Raw genomic sequence first — 14,333 nt, forward strand, 5'->3', positions numbered from 1 at the left:
TCAGGTGGACAGAAGGATGAGAGAGCGCAATCATAGGTCAAGAAACCACAACCTATAGAGGAAAAAAAGAAAAAAAAGAAAAAAAAAAAGAGACTACTGTCTCTTATTTTAGAGAAAACAGGGTAAAAATACCTTTAAGTATATGAAAGCATACTGCAGTAGAAAAAGAGAGACAGTAAGCTTCTTTCCGCATCTACTTGGACAGAGGACCCAATGAGCTTAAATTTCAAAGATGGACATTAGGAAAGACTAACCATCTGCTGGTGAGCACAGTGCCTAGGAAGAGCCTAGACCCTCCAGGAAGGCTGGAAATCCTTCACTGCTGACTACCCTCAACAGCAAGTCAGTCAAATCTCTATCAGAAATAAAACTACTACTGCCAAACTTGCCTCTTGCCAAGGGACTGGATGAGACAATCTCTTAGTTGTCTTTTAAAACGTAAAAATAAAAGGCAGTTTGATTCATACGCTATGCATGGAAAGCAATGATAGACTCATGGAGACTGCAAAAGACTGATTCTGTGGTCCAGTCATCAGATCCCCGCTACCTCAAGAAGAGGTTTCTAGATCTCACTTCCTACCTGTTTATAGATGGTGAATTATGTAGTTACTTATTTTGGAGTTCTTTTCCCCAAATAGCAATAACCCTGAAAAGAGAGAATGAAATGCTGGATTCCCACCCATTGCCGCTCCACATGGCGCCTCCCAAATACACTGAGAGATATAATCCCAAGGTACTACACTGAATGCTCTCTGACCCCACGAATCTTGCATTGCTTTCTGCACTGTGAGCCAGCTTCAAAAGGCCAAGTTGCAGCAAGACCAAATGCTCCTAAGAGATGTGGGTTAGAGCCCTTGGCGCAGAGGACATGAATCTCATTTTTCTACTTTCTAGGAGATGGCACAGTCAAAGACTGTTGTTAGTTGTGAAGCTGGGTTTGGTTGGGTCTGGCACACACGAGGTACGGCTGGCTCAAAGGCAGAGCAGTGCCAGGCCAGCTGCACGTCTCTGGCCGATAAAAGCACTGAAAGAAAGCAACGTGCGAGAACGACCCAGGACTGCACCATCGCAGCCTCAACAACAGCTCCACAGCTCACTGCTATCATTGCCTCTCTGAAGCTTCTGCTTCTCAGGTAGAAAGCTACACAGGCTTGTGCCCTTCAGGGTTTGCAAGGCAGCCATCCCGTTTTACAAACCGTATGTAAAAGCAGCTAGAAATCCAAATCTAAAAAACAAGCCTTCTCTCCATTTTGTCTATTTTTCTTCTCAAACGCTGTTTTCAGATCACAGATATGAGACATTTTAATCACAAGAAGTGCTGAAATAATTGCCATTTATTAGAGATTTTAAAAATGTAATTATATGTTGTTTATAGGCATATGCTTTATTTTATTTGTCCTATTGATAGCAAGCTGGTGAGATAAATCACTTCGATACAGAATAACTGAAAATCCCATAGCCTAATGCAATTTTCCTCCAAGCTGTCAATGTGGCAACTGCAGATAAGATATACCACTATTTTTCTAGACATACAGGAAACAATCTTGCACACACATTTGTTCACAGACTGTTTTCGGCTGTGATCTCACTGGAGATTCACAAGTAAATTGTTACACATGCATATGGGTATAATCCAGAGCAATGCCACAGGTTTTACCAAAAAGAACAATGTAAACTACTACAAGTTTCTTAGAAAGACAGTTAAGTGATTATACTGTTGTAGCTCAGACAACCTGCTACAAAAGTTGTATCTGCAGCAGTGCTGCCCACAGCCCAGAAATAATCAGTCGGGATCCAAGAAAAGCTGTCTAAGTAAATACTAAATTTGTGCATGCTGTTAATACTGCGGCGCTTTTACAGATTGCAAAAGTACAAGATTACCGTGGAGTTTATTCCTGCTATGAGATAAAATCACTAATCTTAAGACTGTCCGCTCCACTGTCACTGAAAATATTTCCTAACACTTTTCCCTAAACACACTCCCAAAGCATCACTACTACCTAAAGTAAAAATCCAGCTGATAATGTAGTTGGGCTGATGGGTTTAGTGGGCTAGCACAGAGAACCAGAGGGGTGGGGAGAATGTCAAAGAAATAATCCATCCCATATACAATCTCAAAAATCAGCCCAATAGATTCATTTTTGACCTCTCAGATGTGCAACCAAATTACCTGATTCGGCAGGGTCATAAAAGGCAGATTATCCTAAAGGCAATATTATCTGCTCCTTCCTTCTAGTATCAAACCTACCAGGTCAAGTGTCTGCTGCACCACTCTGCAGACCCTGCTTAAAATCAGGTTACATCAACGTTGATGGTCAACGAGAAAAACCAAAATAAAATTTAAAACATATTTGATGAACCTAGAATTGAAAGGTCAAGTCATGGACTTCACAATTTTTGAAGTCTGTCATAAGATTTAGAGCACAAAGTTCTTCTATCAAAAGAATAACTATAATTAACAAGATCCAAAACTGAAATGGATCACCGTGACAATGAACAAACATTTCCTGTATTCATAATATGATTGTGATAATAATATGCCTCTCCTAAATTATAGAGCCTAGTTAAGTTTTTACCTAAACCAACAATGAAACAGAAGGTACAGATAAGACATATAGACTACAATTTGACAAATTAAAGAGATTAAATCATTGTTTTGATATATAGAAATTAGAAAAAAACTCCCCTGCATTAGTAATTTCATCATGTACAAAATTACAGATACTTGATGTCACCCATTAATGTAGTAAACTGTCATTAAGCATACTTAATTAAAAGATATAATAACTACTAGCAGTAAAAGAACAGACTAGATGAGCAGATGGATCCAGATATATTTTGACGTAAATTTCTTGATATTTCGACAAGATAAATAAAGGTAAATATAAACAAGAATAGAAGGAAGAGGAAAAAACAGCCAACCAGTATATCTCATTAAGAAGCCCCATACTAGAAAGATGAAAAAACACCAACAACCTCTTTTCTCTCTTGACTGCACCTGTTTGTCTTCTCCAAGATGTTTTGTTTCTGTTAAACAGGTTTCCTAAAGCTTCATATAATTACATAAATAATCACATTACTGAGAAATTTATTATGTCTGGAACCATAATCAGTAAATCAGGCCTGCTGCCTTAGCATAGTTTAGTCAAAAGAAAGAAATCATTAACATCAAATATAATTTGAATCTCTTAAAGGTTGATTTTCTTTTATGCTCCTTCTCTCTTGAATTTGACTCCTGTTAGAGATAACAGTTAAGAGAACAGGTTTCTATCTACAGAGTCCACAGAAGGCAGAGATTCTTCTTTCTGAGCCCTTCCTATCACCTTCCCCAAAGACACTCTTCCCAACCAGACAAAGTTCCTAAGCATATAACTTTGTGTTACTTTTCATGTTTGAAATGAGGTTCAGAAAGCTCTAGTAAGATTTGGCCTGTGGCTGGATTCATATTCTGAAAGTTTTCATAGCCGGTATATTTGAACTACACCACAGCAAGCACCGCAGCCTTGGAGCAGGTTAGTGGTTTGATGTGTGAAACGCGTATGTGTACGCTAAGTGTCCTGCTGGGATTTATTCCCTACGTAATTTTCTGCTAAGGCAAAATTAAGCCTGGGGCTCCACTCCATAAATTGCATCAAAACATTTCTCTCATTCATATAGTTTCTCAGTTATTTATACATTTTCCTAATGTAGTGCGGGCTTAGCTCCGTGCAATCCCATCTAAATTTGATTTAGTTATTCTCCTACGCGCACATCCAAATGTTAATACTTACCAAACAGTACCTTCACACCTCACAGGCAACACAAGACAAAGCAGTACTTAGCGTTGTGCAAAGTGATGTAGTTTTAAAGCACTACTTCAGAGTACACGTTGCCACACTCCATCCCCGTGCTATACTCCATCCCCTTCCAGTGGAAACATTATGCAACACTGAGCTCAGATTCTGGTTTACTCAATTTACAGAAAATCTAAGTTCTGTTGGCTTCACTAAACCATAGCCTCAAAGAAAATCAATAGCAATTGATATACACTCTCAAACATATTTAAATACTGATATTCACTCCAAGGTTACATTTTCTATGTAGTAATCTCTAGTAGTCTTTCCCCCTCACTTTTCTAATCTCTGTAGGGTTGTCGCACCCTCTTTAGAGTTCTTCCTTTGCCCAGAGTAAGTTTGGGCTTAAGTTGTTCTTCAAACCACGATCTCCCTTGAGCACCTGCACAGCCATGCACTCAGGGAAATATGGAAACGTAATGCCTATATCCTTCTTCCGTCTATAAATCCAAGATCATCACATCTCAGCTGACAACATAGCAAGTAATTTTTTTTTTTTTAATCTCTCATCTGATTATCTGTTCCCAACTGCTATTGCTTAAAACTCCTTTCTTTGGTTGCCTCCAATTTTTCCACCCATATATTCTGATAACAGTTCATCTCTGAACAAGTCCTATTGCCAGCATATATCTGACCTCAACGATAAAAAAATCTGAATCCAATAATTTTCTCTTCAACTTGTTACTATGGATGCTTATGTTACTAATCCCTTTCTCCAGCCTCCTTACATTTCTCTTCCTTTTCCATGATCTTTTCACAAAACCCGTAAAGGATTCCCATGTTTCCTCAGACCGAAACCCTGACAAGAACCGGCTGCCTCACTGTAGAACAACGTCCTCTCGGTCCAGGTGAGCCGAGTCGGGCGAATCCAGACAAGAGTGTATTCTGGCACTCATTCAATGTTTCACCGGTGTACAGCCCCATAACCCCTTGAGCACAGGAGAATAAATAAAAACTGTAGGCCAGAAGAACGTCAACACAAAAGGGAGGCAGGAGTTACGCAGAAGGACAAACAGAAGGCTGGTCCCTAGCAGCATGGAGATGGACTGCATGGGGAAGAGCAATTACACAGTGTCTTACAAGCTAAAATTAGAGAGATGCCAAAGAAGGGGCCAATATCCCTTCACTGGACACCTGGAAAGATGATGACAGAACCAGTTACTTTACTGGGCAACATCTTCCAATCGCACTTCTGGACTTGCAAACCACTCGAGCTTCCAAGTTTGCTTTCTTGTGATAGATACCAATTATTTTGTAACTTCTAGTTCAGGAATTGCAACTATAGATGCTAAATCAATGATTAAACAGCCTTAAACACTTCCTTTCAAGCTTGAAGCACATGCCATCTGAAGTATTTTGTTCCAGCACCCACAGTGAATTGCAGGTCATGCAATTAGTTACATTAGCTTAAAAAAGACAAAGCTAACAAAAGAATTAGAAGAGTTAATTTAAAGAATAAAAAGAAAATTAGTTAAAGACAAGAGCGTTATAATTTCAAGTGGGACCCTTTATGTACTTTGGCCTATCTACCTACCATTTCCCTGTATACTGAAACAATCCATAATTACTTCTAATGAAGTGATTAGCTAATGACATTCTGTCATAGACTTACTCTCATGTCACAACTAACATGAATCCCTTGTTCATCACTAGGTCTAAATGTCATTTAAAACCACTACAACCATCATTCTTCCAACACAAAACCAAAGCAAGACCCTTATTTCTCGCTCACTACTTACAGTCTTGCTTCCAAGATCATTATTCTCAGCAATGTTTTGAAGAAAATTTGTTTACTTCTGTTTTCCTTCTAGCTTTCAGCTTTTCACTGTATATGTGGACTGTGCCTCTCCTGATGGGAGATAATCTAACTTGTTACCTTTGATTTCTAGAGAAATTCACACATTCTGAGATCCAAGCAACAACAAAACTGTTATTTTAAGAAGTTACGGTGGATAGAATCCATAGACATAATTAAAATTACATACTGAGTTTCGTGCTAAAATTCAGTGTCCATACTGTAGACTGTTTAATATGCAATTAAACAACAAACACTTGGGTTCAACGTAAAAGAATTCAGAAGGAATGCTATTAATAACTTCTTATGAACCAGAGGGTAGTATTCACCTCACTTAACTTTAATTTCCTAAAGTTAGGAATCTAGGCTGGTCACTCAGGCTTCACCAGTTGATGTAAAAGAGATGTGAGCTGAATCTCTCACCACCAACTACAAATGAAACTCACATTTCAAATGCAAGTCTGTCTAAAGACGCAGATGAAAGAGGGGGGCAGTGGTGAGGTACAAATGCACAATTCTTAACAGTACTGTGTGTCAGTAGAAACAATAAAACCTTAATTATGTAAAGTCCTGTACACAAACTGGACTGCCTAACAGAAGGCAAAATGTATCAAATGACATATTTCACTAGATAGGCAGACAACTTTTAGTCCTTGTGATGCAGAAGGCACCAGCAGAGGTACAGGCTGATACGCAGGATATGGAGAGATACAAGAGAAAAACTGCAGAAGATTGAGTCCAGATTAGCAGCAAAAAATATTTTGAAGGAAAAAAAAGTCTTTTATACCACCATTCCAAAACACTATTCAAATTGTCCATGATACTGTTACCAGAAAGTAACATAATGCCAACAAGTATTCCTGAGACTTGTGGAAAATACAAGCAAACAGTGAGAGTTTTAGGCCTGTGATGAGAAATGAACATCTATGTCTCTTTCCTCACTAGCAGGAAAGCTGAAGCCCTGACTGTTGTTGGAGAGCCAGGACTCAGCCAGCAGTGCAGCACAGCAGTCAAGATGATGCTGGCTGGCATCCATGTTTCCTCTGACACCTCGATGACTTTCCTTACTCATCTTTACCTTAGACTCATGAATACACCTTGCTGAACAAAGAAAGCAGCAAAGGCAAGCACCCTGCACTGTATTAATGGGAGCACAACCAGCAGATTGAGGGAAGCGATGATCTCCCTTTACTCGATGCTCACTAGACCACACTACAACACTGCATCCAGTGTTGGGCCCCCCCGATACAAGGAAGATACCGATAAACTGCAGCGAGTTCAGATGGTCATGGGCAGGAGCACTCGCTCTGTGAAGAGAAGCTCAGGAAACTGGGTTTGTTCAGCTTGAGAAGAGATGGCTTTGGGGTGACCCAACTGCAGTCTCCCTGTACCCATGAGGGGGTTACCCAGAAGAAGCAGCTAGGCTCTTCACAGTGGTGCCTGTGGGAGCTGGAAAAACAACAGGTATAAACCAGCACAAGAGAGGCCCCGACTTGACTGAAGCAAAAGGGTTTTAATGATGCAGACAAACATTGAAGCAAGCTGCCCAGAGGGGCTGTGCAGTCTCTGTCCCTGCAGGTTTTCAAGACACATCGGATAAGGCCCTGAACAACCTGGTCTGCCCACACAGGTGATCCTGCTTTGAACAACGGGGTGAGACTAGAGACTCCCGAGGTCCCTTCCAACCTGAATTATACTAGGATAAAAGTTGTGGGACTGTATCAGGCTAGGCAAAAATCAGTGGATGGAAAGAAGAGAAATAGACTTGTAATTACTCTGGTATTATTTGATAGCGCATACATTTAAAATTGCAGTATTGTCCTCATACAGATACTCCCGCACAGCTGAAGCCTCGCGCAGGTGGCATGATCTCCCTCGCAGTTACGCTGGCAACACACAGCACTGGACAAAGGCAACGCTTCAGGGAAGGGATGAGAAAAAGCAATTCTACGTGGCCAAGAACTTCTGTCAGAACGTCAGCAATGCGATGGTAACTCCGGCTGTTAGTAAAGGACATGAGCAATTACAGTCAGAACACTGCAGAGAGAGGTGGTTATACGGGTAATTCCAAAGGAAAAGAGGTGTCTTGTAAGACAGAAAAATCAGGAGCAACGGCGGTATTCAATATGCTTTCTCAAGATGTTAAGAGCAAATAGCTGACCTATTAAAGAAATCACAATGGCCAAAAATCTTAATGTAAAGGGCATTCTTGAAAAACACTGTAATGGTAAATCAATAGAATGTTATATTATCGTGGTATAGTCTGTCCTCCTTTAGCGTTAATGAGTTTTTGGAAGTGAGGAAAAGAGGGCTCTATCTGACATGGTCCATAAGATATAATTAAATTTTTGAAGTGAAAAAGAGCAGAAAATTCTAAATAGCTACAGATTTTAAGAACAGTGATTTACTACTGCCTGAATAGTTCTATTTTTGAAGAAAAAAAAGGTATTAAGCACAGTCTAGAGAGACAGAATGAAAAAGGTATTACATTTGCAAACTCAATGACATGACTACATCCATACATTTCCCCTGTCTTGTATTAAATTATCTATGTAATACTTACCCTCTCTGTCAGAATGCTGCAAAAAAATATTTTGAAAGATGGGAAAAAAGAAAGGTAGCATCAGAGTTCATATAGAAAATGCATCCTATCATGGCATGTGTTCTCTGCTTCAGCAGTTCGTCTCACTTAAAACGTCATGCAAGTTTCACATTCAATTCTACTTAAAGCAAGAGAGTTATGAAAATTATTTGACCAGGTTCATGTTCAAAGAGCATATGCTTTTAGAGCATGAGAAACATACAACAAGACTTGAATAGGAGAAAAAAAAAAAGTGCACTGCTCCAAAAAAGAGATGACAAAAAACTACAGTGAAATGAAGTGTATTTTTTTTTTTGCTATGAACAGTAACTATTAATGCTGCCTATGGTTACACAGAAAAAGAATTTGGCTAATCCATCAGAGAGTAAAAGCGTACCAGAGCTAGCAGCAGAAGGCAAATGCCAAAACATACCTCTGGAATTTATTATTCTCTTATTTCACTTCACGACACCCTCATGACTGCACCTTTGTGCCTGTACCTACACTGACAAATTCAAAATGTAGATCAGGCAGTCACATAACCTCACTTCCCAAAAGTTCCCCAAGAAGAACAAACGCAACCATATGAACAACAGAAGCAGAACAGGCAAAAATCACGGTTACAGCAGCAGTCAGATGAAAGTCATTTTCGAGAGGAAACTCCTTTTGAAACAGGTAGTTGGGTTACTATTGGGAGTCATGAAAATGTATAAACAGAGTCAGAAGAATGCTGGTTGGAAGGGACCTTTGAAGGTCACCTAGCCCAGCCTCCCCCTCAGAGCAGGGCTAAAGCCAAGGCTTGACAACACTCTTCCAAGCGAAGAGGCTGTGCTCAGAGTAACAGTGGGTGGGAGAGACAGCGGGACGCCTGGTGCAAAACCAGGCCTGGTTTGCGCTCGGTACTCTCCGGAGGCACCTCGCCTTCCATGTCAAAAATCAGCTAAGGAAAGCATGAACTGACATGATGATCCTTTCTAAAGGATAAAGAGCAGACACTGCAGTAAGTGAAGCATTCAAAACAATGCTTCTGCCCTGAACTGGTATGAGAAAATGATCAGCAAAAATCTCTGATGACACGTATAAAGAAGTCACCAAAAGAAAATTTATAAGGAGCAGATGACATGACAGATACTGACAACAATGACCCATTCTCTTCTGTGACCGAGCGAAGCTTTGTTCAAAATTCCAGTGGTCTCAAAACAAACTCATGAAAAAGCTCAAAGAAACTTGCTTGCAAATCTGATGCACACCACCACAGTAATTTGGAAAGTGAGGAGCGAAGAGGCTGCAAGAGCCCAAGCAAAATGAAGTACAACACACTTGCTAAGTAGTTAATATTTGTCAGCAACAGGGTGCAGATTCTAAAACATCAGCAACGTATGGGAAGTCCATTTTTTTGTTTAACATGTAACACCCTTGACAATTCAGGTTTTGAGACAGTAACAGAGACATCTGTTCTGTTTAGCTTTTATTTACTGATGGCAATAGAATGCTGTAATATGCTGAGCTAAAAAGAGATGTTAGTTTTCATAGGACTTTGACAGCTACGATGGAGCAAGGGCAGGAGATGAGTGCTAGCTGAGGCTACGTACACTTTATAGGCACAGTCTAGCTTTTTAAGGCTTTTCTCAGGGGGAAGGGAAAAGAAAGATGGAAATATGCCCATTTTTCATTCAGACATGCAAAATTTAAAGCCTCTCTTAATGGCCTATGTCACACAATGGACAGTTTTAATTGTCAAGAAATTGCTTTTCCAGGTTGACTGCCTGCCTAAACTAGAGAGTATATAAAACAAGTCCAGTCGTCACAGAGTTGTACGTGAAACAACTTGGTCATGAAGATATTTATCGTTGTGCCTCTGTACGTTAAGCTCTGTGTACGTGGCTACCTTGATATTTTCAAAGCTCAGCAAAAATTACAGAAGTAGCAAATTAAAAAGCCCTGAAGCAAAAAATGAGGGAGTTAATTGCCTGGAGTTAACACAGATACAGATAAATGAACCTTAACTCGAAAGCAAAAGGTTTACATAACTCTAAAATGGAAAAGGATGCAGAGAAAGCAGGACGTGAAAATATAGTGAAATGACATCCTTAGGAGGATAAAAAAAGATTAAAAAACCCCAATCTGGTCCAAGCAATGCAGGCAAAAAGATAAACGCTCTGAAGCGTTATCTTGTAAGGACATCGCATCAACTGTCACAGCTTCTCTTCATCTATGATACCTGAACTATTTCCCTTCTGTGCTTCCTCTAGCTTGGATAAAGGTAAAGGTACGTCGCTGTAATGAGCATTCGGGTCACAGTGAACACCTTTGTTTGGAGGACGCCGGTGCATACCAGGGGAAGGCGAGCTGCTCGCCGCTCGGCCCGTCAGCACTGTTCCGAGTTCCAGACCCCTCTCCCTGAGCGGGGCTGTACTGCCGAAGCAGAAGCCCTTCCGCCGCCCAGCTGCCCCCAGCACAGGGAGCACGCCGCTGGGACCCTACAGGCCCGGCCCCGGCGCACCGGGGGCCCCCGGCTCGCCGCGGGGGGAACGGCGGCGCGGCTGCCGGCGAGAAGCGCTCTCAGCCCAGCACGGAGCCGGCGGCAGCGCTGCGCCGCGCCGCTGCCCCACCGGCCCGGCGGCCGCAGGCAGGGGGTGCCGGCCGGCGCTGCGGGGTGCTCTCCGCCGGTGCCAGCGGGCCCGTTCCTCCCGCCGGAGCTCGCCGCCGCCCCTCCGCGGGCGGCCCCAGCTGAACCCGCCGCGCCGGGGGAAGGCCTGGGCCCAACGGCCGCCGCGGAGTCCCGCCCCCCGCCGCGAGCGCCGACCGCCCCGCCAGCGGCTCCCTGGCCGCCAGGAGGCTCCGCGGCGGCGTCCCCGGGAGCGGCGGGCGCGCGGAAGGGCACGGGCCGCTCGAACCGCGCGGGGCCGCCGCGTCACGTGGCGGCGAGGGCGGCCCGGCCCCGCCCCGCCCCGCTCTGCCCCGGCGGCGCGGGTCCTAGCGCGCGCCCCCCCGGCGGCCGCTCGCGGCACTCACTCGCCAGCGCTGCCGCTGCCTCCGCGCCTCCGCTCCCGCCTGCGGCCGCCGCGCTCTGCCCGTCCCGGGGCGCCTCCCGGGGGAGTAGGCGGCGGGGCGGGGCGGGGCGGGGCCGGCCGCGGGGCGGGCGGGGGCGGGGCCCGGGAGGGGTGAGCTGGGGCCGTTCGCCCGCGCCGCCCCGGCGGCCGGAGGGACGGAGGGTGCTGGGCGGGGGGGGCGGCCCGGACGCGGGAGAGCGCGGCAGCCGCTGCAGCTGGGGAGGGCAGGGCAGAGGGTGCAGCACCCGCCGCTCCCCCGGCAGAGTCGCTCCCCAAACACCGGCAGCAGCGAAAGACTCCACAGCAGCAGCCCCCGGGCCGCCCCGCCGGGAGGCCGCGACAAATGCGCGTCAAGCGGCACAGCCCCAGGCAGCAATCCTGACTTTTAGAGAACTGTTAAGAACCCTTGTTATTTTAAAACCGGTGCTGACTTCTACAGAAGGGTTTTGGCTGCAGCCGGAGACCCGACCGCGAGCCTGCTGAAGCAGAAGTTGTAACACTGGGAGGGCGCCGAGTGGGCTGCCCCGGCCCCGGCCCCGGCCCCGGCCCCGGCCCGGGCCGGCTCCGCGGGGACCAGCCCGCTGCTGAGCAAAGCACGGCCCGGCTCCGCGCCGTAAAATCGCTGCGAGGAACGGAACGGACGGGTCGGAGGACGGAGAGCAGGACACCCTGTGCTCCGTTTGAACCCCAGCGACGCGGGACTGGCGCACCACCCTGCAGCCTGGTTATTGGGACGGCCGGTAGCGTTTGGGTGTCGGTCCCTCCTCCTTGACCAGCCGCCAGGTTGAACGTCGGGTTGCATTCGTTGCAGGCTGCTCCCTTTCTTAGGCAATTAGCATTCAATAACCCTATCCCCGCTCTAGAGCAGGGCAAGATGGCTCAGAGTTTGAGGAGGTCTCTCCTGCTTTTCTTTCTGTAGTTTACTGTTCTAGAGGTTGAATTAATTAATCAGGTATTCCACCACTTCTCTCAAGTGCCGCCTTTTTTTTTTTTTTTTTTTTTTTTAGGGGGGATACGCATTCAGCATCACTACACTTGTGCAGAATCAAGATTTTGAACTGTTACTCTAAGGGCAAGAATGTCCTCCTGTATATCACCGTACCAGTCTACCATGCCCATTAGATTTCCTTCCTAGCTTACAGCAGAACCCTGAATCAAAAACTTGCTACAAAAATAAACACCATTATCACAATTAAAATCTATGCAAAAAGATAGCAAAATGCAGATTTATTACATGGCTCCATTACAAATGTATTTACTTCTCGCTCAGCTGAAAATAAACTGGAACGCACCATTGGCAATCTAAATGATTAACACTACATTAAAAAACAGTTCAACTCGGCAATCACAAGCTACCGATTTCAATATCTGTAGGGATTTTCTTCTAACAAAAATCCTTATTTTGCAAAGCCCTGAACCACTTGACAGGTATCCTCACCGGCACACACCAAACACCCGTGCCACAAGACTGCAGTGCAGCTGGCCAATGCAAAGGTCATCAGTCCTCCGGTGCTCAGCAGCCCACGCAGCTACGCACATCCTCGTCTTCTGAGTGGCCGCACACTCCTTCTTCCTTAAAGCACAGGATCCGCGTCGCTGTGTGTGTAACATCGCACCTATGTACAACCACTACGCGTTATCGTGGAGCCCAGCACGCAGTCTGAAGTGGCCATTACTAGGGGTACCTGCTGCTTACGGCGGTACGCGACAGAAGTTTGGCTCCCTTGGTATTTACATCACAGCAATTCAAACGTGATCTCACTTTTCTTTCCAGCAAGTTTTAGTGTTCGAGTTAAACAAGCCCTCATAAACACACATTTGGTAGAGGCACATCAAGAACTGTGGAAGGAAGCACTATTCAGTGAAAGGGCCACGTCAAGAATCACGTGGGAATCTACATGTAATGGTAGGTATGTAAATGTACCTATGCTCACATGAGATGTGGAACACAAGCAGGAACCAGCAAATAAATATTCAGATATTTAAACTAAAAAAACCCCACCATATCGAAACAGGCTATGCTATCACATTTAACATTCTAACAGCTACAGCTTGAAATAGCAACTTCAGTTTAAGAAAAAAATCTCACCTTTGCAAATGTACAGTTGCTTTAGATTGCTTTTAAAACAAAATGAAGGATGCCAGAAGTCAATTCAGTAAGAAGGTATCATTTATTGTGATGACAGACAAGCTAACAATGGATCCCATTCGACCTGAATGTTCTGTTTCTGTAGGCGGAGGTTTGACATTTGGATGCTTTATCAGCCATATAAATTTAACTATCTGCAGAAAGCTCTCTTAATTTGTCTCATCCCATTCCCTCATCCAGCTACGATAACTCTCTGACTCTGAAGGCAAGTACCTGCCAATTTGCTTCAATGCCAGTCTTTTAATATTCTTGGTGCAGATAATGTACGAGAATGCTAGAGGGACCAGATCACTTCAACTGAAAGCAGCAGTGAGATTTTCTTCATATATATGAGCTGATCACCTTAGTTACCCTTTGAAGTTAGTGAAGAGGAATACCTGCTTCAACTACATGATGCCTCACATCCTAAATATGCTTTCTTTAGGAGATGAATCATGTTTCAGATTACCTGTTTTTTTCCCACTGACTATAAACTAGGATGAATAGCTCAGATGCAGGTATCTCAAATATGAAGGAAACAAGTTCCCAGTGAATAGGCCCAACATTTTTAACAAACCATTCAAAAGCATTGAAGATTTTTATTTCTGAGTGCTCAGAGACACACACAACCACGTCTCGGAAGTTTAAATCCTAAGTATGAAATTAAATAACAGGAAACTTCACGTACATGGCATTGTTCTAAACACGAGAGAACCATACAATCAGGGAAGTCCCTTGGAAGTTTTTGGTGAAAAGAGACTGTCATCCATAGCAGTCATTGTGAATATCTTCCTGACTCCATTCTGTGCATTGAATCTTTCTGTATTTCTTTCCTCAGAACTGTATTTGAACAAGCAATCTTTGGGGGAAAAAAAAAAATGTATCCAGGTTTCTTAATTTCACTACAGAATCAAGCAGGCCAGCTGATAAGAAGGAAACTTTA

The 14,333-nt window shown here is 44.0% G+C and overlaps 1 protein-coding gene across 1 annotated transcript in view; it reads right to left on the bottom strand.

Moving 5' to 3' along the window:
- Positions 1 to 11,290, bottom strand: part of GGACT (gamma-glutamylamine cyclotransferase) — a 29,532-nt gene extending 18,242 nt beyond the window's left edge. Inside the window, exon 1 of the mRNA XM_082337972.1 lies at positions 11,225 to 11,290. The gene's annotated coding sequence lies outside the window, so the exon portion shown is untranslated. The remainder of the gene's footprint in view (positions 1 to 11,224) is intronic.
- Positions 11,291 to 14,333: the final 3,043 nt, after the last annotated feature.

This window comes from Platalea leucorodia (assembly GCF_965183815.1).
Source record: "Platalea leucorodia genome assembly, chromosome: 2".
Lineage (NCBI taxonomy): Eukaryota > Metazoa > Chordata > Aves > Pelecaniformes > Threskiornithidae > Platalea > Platalea leucorodia.